Source organism: Hemibagrus wyckioides, linkage group LG22, assembly GCF_019097595.1.
Source record: "Hemibagrus wyckioides isolate EC202008001 linkage group LG22, SWU_Hwy_1.0, whole genome shotgun sequence".
NCBI classification, from domain to species: domain Eukaryota; kingdom Metazoa; phylum Chordata; class Actinopteri; order Siluriformes; family Bagridae; genus Hemibagrus; species Hemibagrus wyckioides.
In genome coordinates, this window is record NC_080731.1 from 6,605,367 (window position 1) to 6,625,364 (window position 19,998).

The following is a 19,998-nucleotide window of genomic DNA, read 5'->3' on the forward strand; positions in this document are numbered from 1 at the left end:
GTAAAAGAAATCGATGACGAGTGTCCGATATCTTTATTAAACTTCTGATTTCGGTGGCGTGTCTTTTGCAGTTTAATTGTGAGAGCGCTTCATGGGCATGATCACTCCCAGAAGTGTCATCTAATGGACAATTCTATTTAATTTATTTATTATTTAATATATATAAAACCATTAGGAAGCTTTATAGCACAGTTTCTCCTAGAGTTTGGAATAAAACTATTGCAAATGCATACAGTCATATAGAAGACACATAGGCAACACAATTCATGCTATTACTTCTCTTACCACTAGACATACATAAAATGTACATCTCATTTGGCATTTTAATATATTGTGCACTGTGTACCACTTATACTTCAGTTGGACAATACATGCTTGGTATATTTACTATCCACCCTCTTCTGCATACATGAGCTCAAAGACACACACAATTGGCTGTCACTGTGAGTGACAGGGGAAAGAGGAATATTGTCCCTCCCACTCAGACAGCGCAACCAGGTTTGTTCCCCTGGCATCAAGATGATTCACACTCACATCTCCTGATGAAAGGACAAACACTTTCCATTTGCTTTTCTCACCTGAAATGAGGTATTTATTAAGTTAGTGCAAAAGTGCAAAAGGGGAGGTACTTGGGCATTTCAATGACTGCTCACCATTAAGCTCAGTCTCATCTTAGGCAGAAAAAAGTGCTCTCTCATTGGACATTAAATGATTTTAGTTTGTTTAATCAGGTGACATGAGTGATAATAAACAGGGTGTGGGAATCCACAGCCAGGGCTAGAAAGAAATCAGCCCCAAACTTCATATACTGTATGGTCACAGGTAGTGCTGCCGTTCTTTGCTTCAAAATGTAAAGATGAATCCAATTCTGGAAAATATGACTCCAATTCATTTTTTACTTAAAGTCTAGCCTATTTATACCCTGATCTACTGAACTATCAATTACGAGAGATAAGAGAGTCTCCAGAGAACTTATCTAGAAAGTGAGCGAATGGTAATCGAATAGAAAAGGAAAAGATTGCTACACTTTATTACTGAGCTGAGGCTAATCATTAATGCTCGGCATCTCATACAGCATGGAACTACTTAATGTAGTGTATCGTGCTAGAGAAATAACAGTCTGACCTTCATCAGACCCTGCTGTGCCCGACCTTCATTTCATCTCCTCCTCTTCCTTTTGTTCCACCTCCGCTTTCCTTCTTCCTCCATCTCTCTGGTAGTCAAGGTTGCCTCTTCCTCCTCCTCCTCCTCCTCCTCCTCCTCGTCCTCCTCTTCCTCCTCCTCAGGGTCCAGCCTCCCTGGGGTGTGTTGCAAAACCTATGATCAATTGAGACCTTTCAAATGTCACAGGCAAATCTAACAGTTCAGCAGGGTGCCTCAAGCACCAAGAACTCTCATTCTACCAGGCAAAGGGAGGGTCGACTTTCAGAATTGTAGACTAATGAATGCTTTAAGAGGATAAAATGTAGTTTTTGGGTAATGTAAGAGTTAGGAGGTGGAATGACATTAAAATAATAATTAAAAAAAAAAAATCACTGCATGAAGACTGGTACAGCCTATAATCATGCTCTTTGCTATTTCTCAGTAAGGAATAACACTTTGGGGCATGCTGTTAGAGGAAAAGAATCAAGGTGGTTTAATGTGGCCCCTAAAGTTGATAATTTTGCTATAACAGCATATATCATTGTCATTATCATTCTTTTATTCCTCTTATGCCAAAGCAAATTTGTCAACTTTAATATTTTTCTATGTATTATATATTACATATTGTAATTTAATCCATTTGGTGTTACAGTTCACATTTTGTTCAAGGCACAGCGGTGAAACTTTCAGCAGTTATAATCAATTGTTCTCTTATCAGCCTCTCTACTAAACTTAATATGTCACACACACAAAAGCAGCATGTCATGATGTTATCAAATCTCTATCTGCTCTGTTCTGAAGACAAATACAAATTGTGTAGCAATTTATATGGAGTACATATTATGGAAATATTAGCATCCCGACAAAGTAATAATCCTACAGAAGAAAGCTATCTGTTCCTTTTGCTTTCACAAATTCTAGTTAAATATTGAAGGCTACTTAAATATTAGCTTTAGTGAACGATACTGATGAGCCATCCACATAAATATCAAGCTGATAGATAGATAGATAGATAGATAGATAGATAGATAGATAGATAGATAGATAGATAGATAGATAGATAGATAGATAGATAGATAGATAGATAGATAGATAGATTATTGATCCTATACTTTATTGATTTGATTGGAAATTCAAACAATGCAACTTTGTCAGCCAAGTTTATTATTATTAGTACAAATTTGATTAAAATAGATTAATAACGATGACTACCTTCAATAAGCCTTCAATATTTTATCAAAACTATGTATAGCTTTTAAAACAAAAAAAAAGTAGGTCTAAAATCCTGGAGTCCAATTCAAAAGATATTGTCAAGTGCTGAATAACCTTAGTTTAAATTAATTTAGACTGTCAAATAAATTAATAAATGATATTTAAATTTTTTTTATTACCGATTTAAACTGATTTATTTTATTGTTCTATTAGTGTTATTATTTTTTATTTATCATATACATTTTTAATATAAATTTTACTGTTACTCCTCTTATTTGTGCTGCTGCTGACTTGAATTTTCACTACAGGAAATTACAGTCCATTAAGGTACATCTCATAACTAGTTCATGTCTCTCAGGATATTAGGAATGGGTTGTACACCAGGAGCTATGTTTCTTTAAGAGAAGATGATATTCTCATATGGAGCTGTAGGGTATGTAACGGACACCCTGTGAAAAACAGGTCAAGGTTATGACTGATGGACAAAATGCATAGTGATTTTCCGATATGGTGTCCAGCTGAGGCATTATTCTCAAAAACGATAAGGAGATGTCATTTACAACATGTAAACATGGCTTATTTCTGTCTATACACATATAAAGTGATTTAGAATGAAATAAACATATGGTTGAGAGATAAGGGTTAGTTTTCTGCGAGGGCTAATGGAAGATTGAGTGATGCTCAGCTTAACAGCTTGGAATATATTGATTGTTTTAGTAAATAAGAGGAACGAGCCAACAGGCCTGTAGATCTTGATTTCTGCTCTGATGCTGACACATTTATGATGATGTAGTGTTGAACAGAAAGGAGACTCACTTCATTGGTATTCTGCAGCTTGGTTGTAATAACCCATTAGCATCTGCAGTGCTGAAGTCAACTAATGCTTCCTAAGAAACGGAAAAACACAACATCCAGCCATACAGGGACTGATGGATCATGAACACGGTGGGGAATACACTTTATTCATTTCATGTCTTAACACTGAGCTCCAAGCCAGTGAAGCTTGCCAAAGAAGCGCACTGGTGATAAGGTCTACTTCCCGAGATCTATAGAGCATGTGGGCTGTATAGGCTATAAGTTCCAAGAGTGTGACCCCAGTTCTCTGTAATTTGTATTCCATGAAGCCTCCTCTGTACTTTCTGTAGGTGTAAATAGGGTTGTATATTATCATTGTTTTCTGTAATTGAAGTACAGCCATGCTAGACGATTTACACTTCTCCACAGAGTGGAGATAGATCAGAGCGAGCAGATTGCACCCGGATGGATGACACGGCCGTTTGTTATCCGATGACTGCTGGCCAAATTCTTTTAGCCTGCACTTATCTGGAGTAAAAAAATAATGGACAAAAAGAGCACGATGAAAAGGGATTTCAGAAGGTGGAGAGGAGGGTAGTTGATGCTGAGAGATAAGTCTGGAAACCTTTAAAAAGGTCCCACGTTCAGTTAAGTGCATTGACAGAATTGGGTTCTTTTTCCAGGCTGACCAAACGTACTGTAATCTAGTTGACTCTGGTGTGTTATTTGCTCAAGAATCAGCTTTATTAGTGTTACACTTGCATTCGGTACATATCTAGTGGGGTCTGAGAGTGTAACACTAAAGAGTAAACTAAAACTGCACACCCATGCACTTTTCACAGTGTTTAAATATTCACATAAAATTATATAAAAACACACAAATATAACATTACATCTAAGGAAAATATATATCTGGGAGCTAACTGTTCCCTATGCATTGTATCGCATAAAGTTTGAAAATAATATATTTTATTTTCTGTAAGGGTGTACACAACCTATGCTTTTGTTGTGTTTTCATTATTATTATTATTATTATTATTAATTAATTAATTTACTTTTTTTTACACGTTTGCATTTCAGCTACTCTGTTTCTAGTACTATTTCATTTAATAGTGTTTGTCTATTAAAGAATAACATTTTATATAACTTTACAATTAATGCCGTGGAACGTCCATTAAATAGGTCAGTACCTTACATTATAACAGCTGGAAACATTTCTCTCTCTTGGGGTAAATAAAGACAAAAAGAAAAACAAATGCAGTATGTAATGTAACTGGAAGGCTGTCTGTCTTTCAGAAAAAATTCTAAATAACGTCCATGAGACACATACAGTACAGATTCCTAAACATTTTTGAATCTGTTTGTTAAAATTATAGATTTTTTTTAATGTAACCTGTTACTATAAAAACCATGATGTATTAAAACAAGCACATTGATATAAACCTGTGATTTGGACTACAGCCAGCATTACTGTCAGAGTTACTGCTCCGGAAAATAAAACCAACAACTTTTAACCAATCAGAATTGAGAATTCTGCTCTGTGGCAGAAAATTTTATAGGTAAAGACATCACAAAAAAAAAACCCATACATTACATAACGATATATGGTTGAAGATTGGAAGTCATAAAATATTTTAGTTAGAATTTTATAAATCTTTTATATAGATTATATATAAATTTTATATATTTATTTCCCTTTTGGGAAACCTGCAGAATGCCTTTTGAAAGAATGAACCACCTCCAAACACCACTGAGAGAACCCTTTTTCCCCTTAATAGTGTACAAAAGCTGAAAATCTCATAAGAAATCCCAAATTGAGGCAGGCAGCATAGTGATAGATGATTTTACTAAAAACACACACCTTCAGTGACACTCGCTTCACTTCCTCTGTCACTAACTGAAGTAGTAAATGAACATTAGTTGTGGAGAAAAAAAAAGCACATCACTACGATCGATATTAATCCAAGCCGTGTGTGACGAGAGAGAGCGATGCAGGACTTGACTTCTGGGTCAATAGTAAACAAATGGAGAAGAAGAGAAGGAGAGTCAGATATAAACAACCCAGTTTCTAGACCAACAAAACTGTGTCAGGCCAACGCTGAGCCAGGTCAGAGAAAGGACGCAGAAGTGGATCAGTGTTGAATCTCTCCATCTCTGTCATGATTCCATCAGGTTGCTCTTGTTTGTGAGGAGGATTTAGAAGGATACTAAATTTACCACAGGGTTGCGGGACACGGCTGGAGACAATAATCTGTGGTAATGCTGCACTCCCAGAAACCCTGACACCAAAATCCTCACACAGAGAACAGACTCTTCTGCCAGCATCTCTCATTTGTTAGTAGCAGGCTTGAGGCACAGACGAGTGGCCTGGATCAGACTGTTTTTGGGTTGAGTGTTTGTTTTTTTTTCTAGTGGAATAGATTGCACTCACTACTTTTCCATATCGAGGTTACTGAAATGATGCTTGAGATTTGACAGAATAATTACAACTTTATTAGAAATTAGTAAATAGAACTAACTAACAACCTGAGGCCAGAACTGCCATTACACATCAAGGTTGTTTCTTAAAAGCAACAGGTTTTTCATTGCATCTCCAAGTACCTGAACCTTTGGCACCAGACAACTAGATCAAAACACCTCTGGTCAAAAAATCAACTCTGGTCAAAACACCAAAAAATATATTTGTAGGTTTTATGCACATTATTATCATTAATTTTCGTCAGTATTGTATTTAATAGAGCTATCTGCCATTCAGTGTTAACCCAGGTGACAGAAAACCTGGGAATAAATATAGCACTAACTCTGAGGTTTACTTGGAGTCAACTGGAATCAATGGTACTCTGTGGTAAAGCTTTCAGCACTGTTCATTTCTGATGTGACATCACCAAACACAAGATTGAATTATTTCTGTCAATGTCTTTGTCAGAGTAATCAGGATTCCTTATAAAATACATTTGTATTGATGAGAAAGCTAATGATTGTCTTTGGTCATCTATCTGTGGATGAAAGTTACACTGATAGCTGATAAGATCAAAAAGTATAACTTTTCACGATTTTCACTGGTGGTTATTAGACCATGTCTGATGTCTTCATCTACAAAATAACAGGTATACATTTCAATGTTTTTTAAAATATATGATAATAAACACAAGAACCACCAAACATGAGCATGCTTACAAACATTAAACACTGATTTGCGGCAGAAAACACTCTAATGGAGCTACTAGCCATTAAAGCCATTATCTGTCAGGGCTCTGAGGTGCAGTTAGTTAGTGTTTACACATTTTTTGCATAAATCCTTAGTCATTTCTCTAGTGGCTCAGTGGTTAAGGTCCTAGGGGATCTCAGGCTATTGCTAGACCTAATAGTTTCAATCTCAAGTCATTGCTAAGCCTTTAACTATCGGCTGGCTGAATTATAGTCTCGATTAAGTGTTTTGAAGGAGAAGTTCACATCCAGAACCAAAATTTACAAATAATTTACTCACCCCCTTGTTCATGTCTTTCTTTCTTTAGTCATAAAGAAATTATGTTTTTTGCGGAAAACATTCCAGGATTTTTCTCCATATAGTGGACTTCAATGGTGCCCACGAGTTTGAACTTCCAAAATGCAGTTTAAATGCAGCTCTAAATGATTCCAGCTGAGGAAGAAGGGTCTTATCTAGCGAAACAATCAGTCATTTTCTTAGAAAAATTAAGAAATTGTATACTTTTTAACCACAAATCTCATCTAGCTCTAGCTCTGGGATGTGTGTCCACAATACAATGTATTATGTAGAACAACAGACCCAGTGTTTACAAAGCGAACATGCAAAGACCAAGGAAGTGCTAAATATGTCAAACATACTTAATAACAAAAAGGTACAACAAGAATGTATGGGTGTATTGATATCCAGGTGCAGAGCGAGGGAGTTCCATTACTCACGCCAACACTGGCGCCTGCACGCTCCAGCACAACCGGAAGATCCACTGCCTTTGGCGTCACGTGCCTGAACATCGAACTAGCGAGCACTGGTTCCGGGTCACTCGCCTACTCAGCTGGGCGTTTCGGCTGTCGTCGTCGTCGCCGCGGAACTCTCACGTGGATATCCTGAGCACCAAAACCGACGACCTAGCACCTGACGCTACTCTACTCTTAATTGCGCGCTTCTTAAAAGGACTGCAGTCTCCACCCCGTCACCACCAGCCAATCACACTGGGCTGTTAATTACAGTCTGTAAACAGGCATTAGAGCCACAGCAGATCACACACACATACCACAACACACAGGGGAAAAATACAACCATACAAAGAAATAACCCTTACACATTATTTCATCCCCTCACATTATTTCCAAGCTGAGGTAATCTTTTGGGTTTAAAATGATTTCCACATCCAGGGTACAGGCAACCAAAGCTTCAACTGCTCAGGATTTTTTAAAGGCAATTTTTTGAGCAGTCACGTTATTTCCAAGTGGACGTTTTTGGTTTAAAACGATATCCACAGCCAGGGAACACACACAAACGGACCATTTTCAACAAAAAAGTATTAAACTCAAGTTATTTTGTAAAATATTTCCCAGCATCGTGGAGGTCATGCATGATGTAGGCAAAACTACAGACCCAGTGTTTACTGGTGTGGAGAAGGAGGACCGCTCCGAAATTATACCAAGAGATATTTTACAAAAAAACTCGAAATTAATGTTTTAGTTTTATTTTTTTAAATCCTCTCCCACAGATTAGTTCTTTTAAGATACTGAAAAATAAAGATAAAAAACACATTCCTTGAGTTATTTTGTAAAATATCTCCTGTCGTTGCGGAGGTCACTCATGAAGGAGGTGGAACTACAGACCCAGTGTTTACTAGTGTGGAGAAGGAGGACCGCTCCTGAGAGATGTTTTACAAAATAACTCGAGAAATGAATGTTTTAGTTTTATTTTTCAGTATCTTTAAAGAACTAATCTGTGGGAGAGGATTAAAAAAAAATAAGGAAGGGAGTAAGTCGTTTTGATCCACACTCCATACCAGTTGGTGGTGGAAAAGCACCATTTTGTTGAACGTCAACCGCCAATAAATCTCAAGAAGAAGAAGTAGACCACTCCGAAGTTGTTCCGTGTAGAATGACACAAACTTATATGTCTTTGTGTCAGTTTTTTGTTTAAAATGGTCCATTTGTGTGTGTACCCTGGATGTGGAAATCGTTTTAAACCTAAAAGATTACGTCCGCTTGGAAATAACGTGAATCCTGAGCAATTGAAGCTGTGGTTGTTCGCTCTGCACCTGGATATCAACACACCAATACGTTCTAGTTGTACCTTTTTGTGAGCTTTTTTTATGTTTTCCTCAAAAAACATAATTTCTTTCCGACTGAAGAAAGAAAGACATGAACATCTTAGATGACAAGGGGATGAGTAAATAATTTGTAAATTTTTGTTTTGGAAGTGAACTTCTCCTTAAGTCACATAAGATGTAAGCATACTACATGTAGGTATGTCAAATCTCTTCTGGTTCTTCCAGTTGAAGTATATAACCAGATGGACAAAATCTAAGATGAAGAAATTTCAGCTCAGATTGATTGCATTTTGCTCAAATAGATCAACAGCCTTAATGATCAATATTGAGGTCATATAAATAATCTTTTTCTGGTTTTTCCTCTCTACACTAAAGACTCAGAAATAAACACTGGTTCAGAATTGAACAATGCTCCAGGAACTGTGGGTTTGAGGTAACAGGTGAGACTAATGAGCTCAAACATTAATAGAGTAACAATAACAGGAAATGCTGACCGTTTGAGAAAAGCAAAGGGCAGCAAAAAAAAATGATGTATGCAGGGACAGAATCAGTGCCCACAAGAAACAAGTTCCTCTAACAGCAGTTTCATTGTCATCAGTTTCGTCAAAAAAAAAAAAAATTCTGTACTGATTTTTTGCACTGCTTACGTAAAGTATATTTGAGTTTAAAGGTCACATTGTACAAGTTAAGGAAATGAAATGTAGACAGTGTGCTCACTGTGCGCTATTCGAAACCGCTTTAATCTTGCTCCCTCTGCAGAAGATGGGGAGTACATAATGGAAAAGTATATGAAGGTTGTTTGTGCTACAAAAGCATGATGAAAGTGGTACAGCCAGGGAGGGAGGTTTGAGAAGAGAGAGGTGGAAGAGGGATCGAGAGAATGCATGGGCGATAAATTTGAGATGCTGCAGAGAGCCAGTAATGTAGACTATACTTTCTACTCACGTGATAAAAGAGTGACAAGCAAAAGCTGGAGATATAGAGAGGCTTAGAAGTAAACGGAGGTCAGGTTTTTTTTGTGTTTTTTTTTTGGATATGTTGGGGGGGGGCAGCGTCGCTGTGTATGACGGGAGTTTCATTTTAAATAGGAAAAAGAGGGAGTTGAAGTGTAGTAATAGGAAAAGTGAATCACCACACAACATCTGTTAATGTGTGAACATGGTATAATAAAGGGGTCATCAAGTATATCAGCAGAACAAATCGATTACTAGAGGAAATACTGTAGGAGAGCCAAAAAATAAAAACAGCTGTAGATTTGTACACACAAAAAAACAATGAGGTTTCTAGAGCAGAGCCTCTGTATGAAACCAGTTAAATGCATTTATGTAAAATATGTAGCTCATCGGACCAGAGGCTAGCTACAGGGCTAGGGTTTCATGAATTTTTCATTTCATTTACCCTCTCTGGCCTAAGCCAAGTGATGGCACAGCTTGTTAAAAAAAAAAGACAATGACAAAAATGCTTAAAGAAAAGTTGACAAAGAAGAGAAACCTTTTTTTTCCACTTTAGAAGCCTTTATTATTATTATTATTATTATAATTATTATTATTATTATTATTGCCATATATTCATTACAGCACAGTGGAATAGTTTTCCTCACATATCCCAGTGTTAGAAGTTGGGGTAAGAGTGTAGGGGCAGCTATGATACAGTACCCCTGAAGCAGAGCAGGTTATGGGTCTTGTGCAAGGGCCCAAATGTGGCAGTTTGAACCCCAACCTTCCGATCAACAACCCAGAGTCATAACCACTTGAGCCATCACTGGCCTGCTTGAGCCATTACTGCCTTGAAGTACGTTTTCCCCCCAGTATCCCATGTAAATTTTATGCATTTCATCTCTTCTGAGATCATGGCAATGGTCACAACATGTAACAAGTGATAACATGAGCACTTCAGACAATGTCACCAGGAGCTTAATGCCTCTAACAAATGTCCAGCAATGAGTGTTCCTAAAGAACCCACAAAACAGAACAAAAAATAAGCTTATTTTGCCTGCCGGAGGATTACCAAGTCTAAACCCTGCATCCAGACATGATAGTAATGTCCAGAAGGAAGCACCTCATGACCAGGCCTTCCATATACCCTGGCTGGGCAAAGCCCTCGACAGTATAAGAAGAGTCATGCTAGGGCACCTTACAAAAATGCCTCCTATAGATATGTTTTACACAGGTGTCACTTGGTGGAGAACCTGGGTGAAAACCCAGGACGTGTTAAAGAGATTATACCCCGATGTTGGCTTAGGAACATCTCGGGATCTGCCAAGGAGAAGCTGGAATCTGATGATAGGCAAGTGTGGACTGACTTCCCAATCTCTTGCCACTATGTTCGCTATGGTGTGTTCTGGTCTGTGGTGATCATACACACTGTATATACCCCACCTACAGATGTGGTGTAAAAGGATCAGTGTAGAACATGCTGGAGTATACCTTTAATGAAAAACTGACACCTCAAAGGGAAAGCACAGAAATAGAATACAAGTTGGCAGTGAGTCCTTTGAATCATTCAAGAAGAGAAACAATGTGTAAATATGACTCATGCATGCAAGACAAACACCTTTTACATTACACCACCAGATCTTCATTTCTATAAACACCACCATGCAACTTTAACAGGAAACCAGGTCAGAATCTGTGCTGTTATGGTATATGCAAGAACAACACAAGCCAAAGCACATCTTTTTAAAATCTGGTAGTTTGCCATGTTAATGAATATTTCATCATGCTTCTCTTTAATTAAGCTTGTGACACGTTTGCAAATCGCGGCTTAGGTCATGTGGGGTCATGTGGGGTCATGGACTAGAGCTTGGCGTAAACCAGAATAGATTTAACGCTGCTTGGTATTGGATGTTGGCACTCGGATGCTTTTGACATTAAAACCCACAGAGACCTCTTTTAATGTCTGACTCGAACAGCTTTATGCAAATGTGGGCAAATTCTCCACAATGAAATGAAGAGGTCCATCACAAAGGGCATTTTTACCAGAAAAAGATTGAGCTTTTATGCAGATTAATGCTGAGCCTTGAGCCTCTAAGCAGCTTTTATCAGCCTAAGAGGAGTTATCAGTTATCAGCCAACAAATTGGCTGAAATTAGCATTTCGACAAATACAAATAATCATCAACTACAGAAACTAAGTATACATAACTATCAGTGATATCTGGTAAAGGATATTGAATCAGAGGGGTTTGAAATTCTACTCTTCAGTAATAAATCATTGATGATATAAAACTATTACGGTTGAGTCTCATAGCATGAAGTCTAACCATAGGTATAAAGCTATTACACAGAACACACTAACAGAAAAAGAGATATATGACTGAAGAACACCATCCCTGCTAGTTATTTTTTGTGTGTCTAATCCGTAACCATGTTGTGTCTCTTCTAAATATTAAAGTAAACAGAAGAGTGGTGTTTGCTGTTAGCCACCTATTTCATTCAAACCACACAAAGTTCTTTTATGTAATTTTTACTTTGTGGATTTGGTTTAGTTTTTCTACTTCTCCTCCAAAGGCATTTGGGAGGAAAAGTGAATTATTTTTGATTGTATTGTATTGTGAAGATTGTATTGCATGTATTGTACTTCACTAAATACACAAAATATAAATCTACAGTATGAGCTAGAAAGATGTTTTGATATTTTTATGTATTTTTACTTTTTGACCATTAGTGGTAGTGGTGTGGTTTATTATGCGAAATAAAAAAAACCTTGTTAATAATTTTAACATGATGTTGACGATGAAAATGAGCTTTCTTTTATGTAATTGAAATATGTTTATACATATTTTTCCTTAAAAGAGAAAAATAGCTTTCCTAGTCCATTTATATCATCCAGCTCTGATAATTCTGCATGTGTAGATAGATACCAGAGATACCACTGTGTATATATATGAGATAGCGAGCTGAACAAACACACAGAGAAACAGTAGGTGGAGAAAAGAGCTGGTGAATGTGTCACTGTGGATGGAGTGGCATCAGCATGAATCAGTATCAACAAAAGGAATGAGCTTATTCCTTCACTTGCTCCAGTGTATGAGAACCCTCCACAAAATGCATGGAGGAGCACAGTGCAACGATCTCACAGTCGTGTCATCTATCGAACGACACTAATCACAAGAGACAAATTTTGTAAAGAAACTGAACATGGAAACGTATTGATTTCTTGCTCCAAAGAACATGAAATCAGATGTCCTGCAGGTCTACGTGACCAGAATCCGTGGTAAATTCAGCCATTTATTCTGGCACAACAAAAGCAATGTTCCTGTATAATTGAGTCAAACTGCAGCACACACAGTCCCTGCTTCATCACTGTAAAGGCAGAGTCTCTTCGTGAGGAGTTTAGTTTAGCACGAATAAACCCTCTCAGGACTCATTTGTGTTCTGTCAGAGGGGTTTGATGTCACCAAGTCCTCATAGTCAGGGTGAAGAACAGAACACTGCCTGCTGAGAATGAACCCTGAAGCACCCAAACATCACATCCCTGTTCCTGAGCGGCTGTCTGTCACTCTCGGTGAGGTAGACGTCCATGATGAACAAACCCGATTTAGCAGCGATGGCACGCCTCCTTTCACAGCTTCTCTTGGGTTTTATGGGTTCAGGAGGGCATATGCTGTGGGACTGCCATGATATTTTATATAAATACCACTTATATAACAACATGCCAAAGCCTGTTCAAAGCTCAAGGTCCAAAGCTAAACAAAGCTCCAGGTCTCTTTACTTATTAATAAACACCTTAGATGACCACCTGTTCAGACTCAGCAAGTGTTTCTCGGGAATTAGGGAGCTTGGCATACTTGGCTTTTTTTTCTTTTTTTTTACATGTAATCCTAAGGAAAGCAGCCATAAGGTGTGTGTAATGTAGCTTTAAAAAGCAGTGTTTTTTTGTTTTTTGGCACAGTGAAATGAATCCAAAGCAACTGACCACATTCCAAAGCAAGTGACCTCAAGCATTTTTTCTTATTTTTTACCTATCAGTCAAAAAATTAATAAGAATAAGAAATTTAAAAAAAACATGGAAACATAATTAAATACAACTAAGACCTTAAAAACAATATTTCAAGACTTGGAAAGATTTTTATGGGAATATTTCAAGACAAGTTCTATTCTGTGGTATACTAAGGTATTGGTCTGCTACAGTATGCAAGCTAGTAGCTGTATTAAAAATCATTTAAGCAAACAAACAATTGCATGAAATGCTCTTTAAAAAATTGCTGAAATTTTCCTCTACATGTAACAGCATAACATATAGCAGCCATACTAGCTGGGTTATTCATAATTGGCTAACAAGCTAGCTCAAAAATGATATGTTGTGTATACAGTACAAACAATATTTCTGTCCCCCAAATAACATGATGAAGTCATTCAGTATTAAGAAAGAAATCCTAGTCATAAACCCTTTCAGAAAAGCTGGGTTATTGTGGAATACTCTTGTATCTGCTATTAGATATGATATTAGATGTGTAATGAAGCTGTGTGGTAAAGTGTGTAGACATTTTGTCGACACATAACTGCTGTCTAGACATAGCCAAAACAAATACTTCACGAGGGGATGCACTCAATGCGTAAATAAACGTAAATAAAAACATATCTTGAAACTTGCAATCTACAAATAACCTTAACATACAGTTTTCATGAGACCTGCAACGTACCTTTAAGAGACACCTTATCTATGCATAGCCTTAACAAACACTTCTCAGAAGATGCAAACACTTTTCATGACACTAAAACAAAAACTTCTCATGAGACTGACACAAACACTTCTCAGCAAACTCAAACACCTCTCATGAGACTCAAACAAACACTTTTCAGGAGACTCCAAAACTTCTCAGGAGACTCAAACAAACACTTTTCAGGAGACTCCAAAACGTCTCAGGAGACTCAAACAAACACTTTTCAGGAGACTCCAAAACTTCTCAGGAGACTCAAACAAACACTTTTCAGGAGACTCCAAAACGTCTCAGGAGACTCAAACAAACACTTTTCAGGAGACTCCAAAACTTCTCAGGAGACTCAAACAAACACTTTTCAGGAGACTCCAAAACTTCTCAGGAGACTCAAACAAACACTTTTCAGGAGACTCCAAAACTTCTCAGGAGACTCAAACAAACACTTTTCAGAAGACTTAAACTCTTCTCATGAGACTCAAACAATTTCTTCTCACGAGACACCAACAAACACTTCTCAAAAGACTCCAAAACTTCTCAGGAGACTCAAACAAACACTTTTCAGGAGACTCCAAAACTTCTCAGGAGACTCAAACAAACACTTTTCAGGAGACTCCAAAACGTCTCAGGAGACTCAAACAAACACTTTTCAGGAGACTCCAAAACTTCTCAGGAGACTCAAACAAATACTTTTCAGGAGACTCCAAAACTTCTCAGGAGACTCAAACAAACACTTTTCAGGAGACTCCAAAACTTCTCAGGAGACTCAAACAAACACTTTTCAGAAGACATAAACAGCTCTCAGGAGACTCAAACAAACACTTTTCAGAAGACTTAAACTCTTCTCAGGAGACTCAAACAAAAATTTCTCATGAGACCCAAACAATTTCTTCTTACGAGACACAAACAAACACTTCTCAAAAGACTCAAAAACTTCTCAGGAGACTCAAACACTTCTCATGAGTCTCAAACAAACAGCTTTTCATGAGACTCAAACACTTCTCAGAAGACACCCTGTCTACGCATAACCTCAACAAACACTTCTTATAAGACATGCCATCTATGCGTAATTCTAACAAACACTTCTAGGCAGACGTTGTCCATGCATAACTTTGAGCAAACACTTCTCTGATTGCATTAAGATTACAGCAATCATGTTCAACCTCTCACTGTGCTGAATGTTTCAATGAATTCAATATGCCTAATAAACTGTTTTGCTCCCAGCGGGTTGGTTATTCAGACCCATGATTACCTCATTACACATAGCAAGATATACTTGGCATTGGATGGAATATCAGATTTTCAACCGTCTTTTATTGTTTCATTGCCAAGATGAATAACTCAGAGCAAGAGAACGAAAGCAAACAAAATAGTGTGTGAAAGAACTGCACTTGACGGAAGGATGTGCTGAGGTCAGTCCACGAAACATCATCAGAAGACACAGCAGGGACGACACGCAGGCTGAGCGATCACGCAGCACCATCACAGGAACGACTCAGACAAGTGGCCGTTAGTATCAGTCGGAGTGATTTGAGCACTGGTTTAGGACACAGGACTCTACAGGTGATAATTACATAATCAGGAAAGTAGATCAGACAGATTGCAACTCCAGTGATTTACTCCAGCTGCAGACACAGCGGCACTAAGCGAGCAAGTCTGAACATGATTCAAGTCAAGCTGCATCTATATGGAAGAAAAACTGAGTAAATAGACCACACACTCTCTACTCTCAGATCATGCTCTTACTTATATTCCTCATAACTTGACTTGTTACACTAATAATATTACATGCTTCAATATTTCAGAATAAAACCCTAAATACTTCCATACCTAAGTACATCAGCATGAGAAAACAACTGATTTGTTATTTAGCTAGCTAGCAATGTGTTGCCCAGTTCCATGTATTCATTGGCTAAAAAGTGGTCAATAGCATAAAATGTAATCATAGATAGATAGATAGATAGATAGATAGATAGATAGATAGATAGATAGATAGATAGATAGATAGATAGATAGATAGATAGATAGATAGATAGATAGATAGATAGATAGATAGATTGCTAAATCATTTTTCCACCTCATCATTCACTCTTTTCTTCATCATGGTCATATTAGCGATGCAATTCACATGGAACGAGTGGACACGCAACCCTGTCCCTTATAATGTTGATGGATGTATCGAGGAAACATATCTCATATCTCCACTTCTCTGATGAGCCCTCCTGTCACCTTCTCTCTAATCACATCGGACACAGCGATGCCGAAACCAATTAGAGCTAATAACGTGTGAAGAAATAGAAAATGTCAGTGGGCAGGTTATCTCTCTCTCTCTCTCTCTCTCTCTCTCTCTTTCTGCCTCTTTGCCTCCCTCTCTCTCTCTCTCTCTCTCTCTCTGTCTCTCTCTCTCTAATTGTGGGAGGAAGTTCCCTGGAGCGGTGGTATTGTATATAGCATGAAACTTCACTTAAATCAGATGTGGTCTTGCATTAGACCATTAGACTTGGGAATGCAGTACTTTGCTGTAAAAACTCATCAGTTTCTCTTCTCCTCCCACATGCTCTTGTACTTTCTCTCAATTTAGCAGATTGAACAGATCCATACACTTTAATCCAATTAACCTCTTCACACTCGCCATGAACGGGAGACGTGGGCAGGAAAATGCTGAAGGCTTTGCCATCCATCCTGGTGTTAGTTCACACTGTCACAGCTCACTGATATGAAGCAAACAGCTAGAGTGTGATGAGGAGCTAAATTTACCAAACACAGCATTAAACACTGCCTTTATCAACTCAAATGGCAGTACAGTCCAGAAGGATTGGTAGAGTGCCATTTAGACCTTTTAACCCTTAAATTTTTTATTTTATTCAGCATATTTGATTTGGCACAGGATTTACACCGGATTCCCATCCTGACACAATCCTCCTCAATTTGGAAGCAACACTGGGAGTGTGCACTGTCTTGTGAAACCCCAGTGGTCAGGGTCGGTTCCCTGGCTGGGAATCAAACCCCAGGGCACAGTGGGGGAGCGCCAAAGACTAACCACTAGAACACTTGTGGGGTATTTAACAATTTAAAATGCATTAACACGTCTCAGTATCTCATTTTAACATGATGTATTCACTGTCTGTGGCTGTTTGATCTTGAATGAGAAATATAACATAGAACTAGCATATATAGAAAATGTGACTTATCGACAGCCAAGCCAATAGCATGATCTAAAAATTTACAACATTTTTGTTTGGAATAATGAATAACTTTCAGTCTATAATTTTAGGAAACAGGATTGAAGGTGCCTTGCTCTTTCCAGTGTTTGCTTCATCTTTATTCAGTTGCCTAATTTATGATTATTTAAAGTATTTGTTTAAAAGAAATTTCTTGCTGATTCTTTTTAAGCTTTTCTTAACTCTTTTTAACCTGACCGTTTAATTAAAATGTCCGCTTTTTAAGGCAGCTTGCCCATAATTGCCTCTGTATCACAGTATTGCACTTTCAACTGTACCTCATGAGTCCATATCACTTCAATGGAGACAAAAAATCTCCAGGAAAATTGGATGATTTCCATCCGGTTCCTGTTAAAAAATTTAATGTATAACTAAAACCTTCCAAATATTTCAGTGAGGTGAAGGTGTTCATTTAAAGAAATATTAAGTGAATGTTGTGGGACACAAAACTGTACATATTTCATACAAAACGATGTTTCAAGCGTGATATGCATAAACGTGGCTGTGAATGACCTGTGTTTAAAAGGTTTTTGAATTTTTCTGTACATCAATGGGAAAAAGATTTGGCAACCCAATCATGGAAAAATAAGACGCTAGCACTAAGGGTTTGCATGTTTACTTAGATCGTCATCCTAATTTGGTTTGTGACATGCTTGGCTATCACAGCTCCTTTGCACCTGTTTAGTTTTCTCCAGTGCTGACCTGCTCCCTCTCCCTAATCATCATTTACACCTGTGTCTAGCTACGCGATTCAGTTTTCCAAGTTAGCCTTGTTGCTTGTGGCTGTTTTAGTGTTCATAGCTGTTTTAGAGATTATGGATTGATCACTTTTCTGCCTTTTTTAACCCATTCAGAAGAGTCAACATTTTAATCTAACTCAAGGACATCCCATTTTTTATTTTAGCTAGTACGTTTACTGAATGGCTAAGTTGCACTTGAGTGAAAGCAGACTGAAAATGAAAGACATCTCCTTGAGTAAAAGCACAAGCGCATTTTATTCTCCCAAAATGCTGAAGCTCTAAAGTTATTTTAGTTATATTATTTTAAATATTAGCTTCTACAGATCTCTATGACTGCAGATGTAAACAGCACACTATATACTGTATATTTCCCTTCACTCCCTTTGCCAGTGCTGGGCATTCTGTGCTAAATGAACTCTGATAGACCTTGTTTGATTGGTCTGCTCCGGTCTGAAAGTTTGTTGATTGTGTGTTCAGGTATTTTTAGCCAAACCTGATTTCTCCTTCTTCAGGGTGACATGCTGCAGAAAGAAAGTCAAGATTCAAGATTCTTTTATTGTCACTATACTGTGTACAGCGAAATTAGAGCAGTCCTTGCAGTGCAATTCTCATATAATGTGATGCAAACCATACATCCGTTTTAATGAATGAAAGAATGAAATAAAAACAGCTTCAGTCAAGGCAATAGTAATAAATAAATCAGTTATTGATTTATAAGGTATAAATAAGTATGTAAATACTATTTATATAGAGATTTCAAATAGAGTATTCTGCTACTAGGAAATGTTGTAGAGTAAAAATATAAGACAAATACTTAAGTAAAAGTTCTTAATTACAGTAACATTTTTCATATATACTTCCATCACTGAGGAGGCTTTATTAAGAAAGTTATGTTTGGTTAGTTTATTTTTTTAATTTGTTTTGTGTGTGTGTGTGTGTGTGTATGTTTGTGTGTGTGTGTGTGTTTAGCTAGGAGAATTAACTGCAATGCGGAGGCACAATAGCTAGGCTTAAATGTAGACTTATCCTCATACATTCCTCCTACAAGCCTTGGAGTGCCTGATACTTATTGTACACTTATTGTACACTTAACTGCCACAGACTTTAGATTGCAGGTTGCAATCTGCAGTGCAATCTGGCTACTTGCACTCGCATGCACCAGTTAACATAGTGAGCTTTTCAGAGCAAGATATAATCACTAAATTAAACAAGTTCAGAAAATCACTTTAGAAGTTATTAAAGTTTGGTTTGAAGCAGTGGAGAGTGAAAATGGTTGGCTTGTTCAATGTCAATTCCTTATTCATCCTTTACAGGATGTGTCGTAAGTTAAAGAAGCACAGTACAGCGCTGTATTATTTAATAAATATTAATTAATCAATTGAATATAAGATATATACATTGTTTTTCATTTTTCATTGACAAGAAACAAGGTCAGCACATTGTGAATCACCTCCAGACACTCTGATAGGCATATTACAGGAACCAGCTTCCTCCACTGCTTTTATGTCTTCCTCCACTGGGTTAATGGCCTATGAGAGCCTGGGGTGGAATATGTTACAGGGAAATGCAAGCCAGATGCAAAGACGTGTTACATGCAGATGATATACAAAATGTTATGTGCTGACTTTTACTCCCTGCCTTTCAAAATGTATAATAGTTTTTGAACTCATAGGGAGTTTGAGCTTCAAGCATTAAAATCTAATGGGAGTTAAAACAACAATGTGATTCCTCGAAGGCTTTTCACTAGATGTTGGAGTGAGGCTGTGGGGATTTGTGATCATTCAACCACAAGAGCATTAGAAACTGATGTTAAGATGGTGAGGGGTTCTAGGCTGAAGTCAGTGTTCCAGTTCAGGTTCAGTCAGTTATGCAGGACATTCGAGTTCTTCCACTTCAGCCTTCTCAAACCTGCATGGAACTTGCTTTGTGCACAGGATCGGCTTGAGCCTCTTAAAGCCT